The sequence below is a fragment of the Alligator sinensis genome, unplaced genomic scaffold (genome assembly GCF_000455745.1).
Source record: "Alligator sinensis unplaced genomic scaffold, ASM45574v1 scaffold1205_1, whole genome shotgun sequence".
Classification (NCBI taxonomy): domain Eukaryota; kingdom Metazoa; phylum Chordata; order Crocodylia; family Alligatoridae; genus Alligator; species Alligator sinensis.
The window spans coordinates 182,316-184,129 of record NW_005842834.1 but is presented as its reverse complement, the minus strand read 5'-3'; positions in this window follow the sequence as shown (position 1 = coordinate 184,129).

Sequence of the window (1,814 nt, the reverse complement as noted above, 5' to 3'; positions counted from 1 at the left end):
CCCCCCCCCCCCCCCCCCCCCCCAAACTCCTGGGAGGCTGCAGTGGGGAGTGTTGGCAGAGCAGCACTGGCTTCACCCCTCTGCTGTGCTCTTGCTGCCACCACTTCTGGGCCCCAACAAAAGCCAGCAGGGAGAAGGAGGTGGCAGGGAGGAGGGAGGGAATAGAAGCAGGAAGTGGGGCGACACAGTGGTGGCCAGGAGGGAGGGAGGGGAGCTGAAGGGGAGAGAGTGCCACGCAGCTGGACACACAGCAGTGGCAACACGGGACGCTGGATGGCAGCTGTGCCTGACATATGCAAGCATCCCCCCCTCCCCTGCACCTGGGAGGCGGTGGCACCACAGGGTGGAGTGGCAGGGGGTAGGGGGTGGCACATGGGGCCAGAGGCAGAGAGGCAACAGCCCAGGCCCATGGGGGGTGGCGAGCCGTCCCCACCCTCCACCCCCACCTATTATTCTTGATGGGCAATTGGCTAGTTTTACATAAGAGGCTAGGGGAACTAAGCCATAATGCAGTGATTCTCAAACTTTTCAGGATCAGGGCACCCCTCCATAACTTTTTTAAAAATTCAGCAGCACTTCCAACTGAGAACCACCATCGGTGCAGTATCAAATTACCTCAGTGGTTTCCAGCTGGGTGCTGCTGCCTCCAGGTTAAACTACCCTGTGCAGCTCATCCACAACCAGATTAAGAAGGGCTGTAGTGCACATGTGCTTTTATGCTTCATTAGTATTCTCTGATATGGGCAGGTCTCCCTTGCCATTCTCCTTGCTGTCCCTGGCTGACCCAGAGACGGTGGGGTGTGTTCCAGAGCCACGCCTTCCCCACTCCAACTAGACTGTATAGGGAGCTGGTCTCATCCAGTGACAACAGCAGTGGCAGTGGCAGGTGTGGCAGGCAGGTTCCTCTTTCCTGAACCTGATCCTGGGCTGATGGAGAACACCCAGAGAGACTGGATAAGGAGGCAGAACTTGCCAACTCCTGCCACTGCTGCTGTTATCCCTGGTTCATCCCAGCTCCCTATGCAGCCTAGGTGGAGTGAGGCAGAAACAGCTCGTAATCCCCTCCACCCCCCCCGCCCTACCCACTCACCCCAGGTAAGCCAGGGGTAGTGGCAGGGGGGGGTGGGGAGGTAGAAAATGGGAGGGAGGGGACATGCCACTAAGCATGGAGGAAAAGGGTGGGAGGAATTCTTACATGCTTCAGGATTTAAAAGAAGTCCCTGGCTGTTTCTCCCATGGAGTGGTCCAAGAAGGAGGGTGTGACTGTGCCACTACATCCTCTCTGGATCTGTCTGTTCTATCAGTGACTGGACTATTTCTGATGTGATGGCTGATGGGTAGGTGTCTTATCTTAAATACCTGCTGCTGCTTCTCTGCATTCTATACACTGCCCCATGCATGTCCTTTAATGGCATCTGATAAAGTGAGTTCCAGCTAATGAAAGATTGTGCTGTTAATCTCTCTAATTTAATTAGTCTCTAAGATGGAGGCTGGGATGGCATGGGCACCAAGGCACATGGTTGACAGGTCATAAACTTAAGGCCATAATAGAAGTGCTCATGGCACAGCCTGTCAGATTCCAACCAATCCATGAACTCTGCTAAATACCCTGTCACAAAGATATGAAAAAGAAAAGGAAAAGAAAGTCTCTAAGGTGCAAATCTACACTTGTTTTTTAGTTGATATTAAGCCTGGCTCCCTGGACTTTACCTTGTGCCCTTGCTTCTATATCACATCACACTTTTTATTCTTCCATTTGTCAACACAACTCCACCCCAGACTATCATCTCTTATTTGCTTTTGCCTTTTTCTTC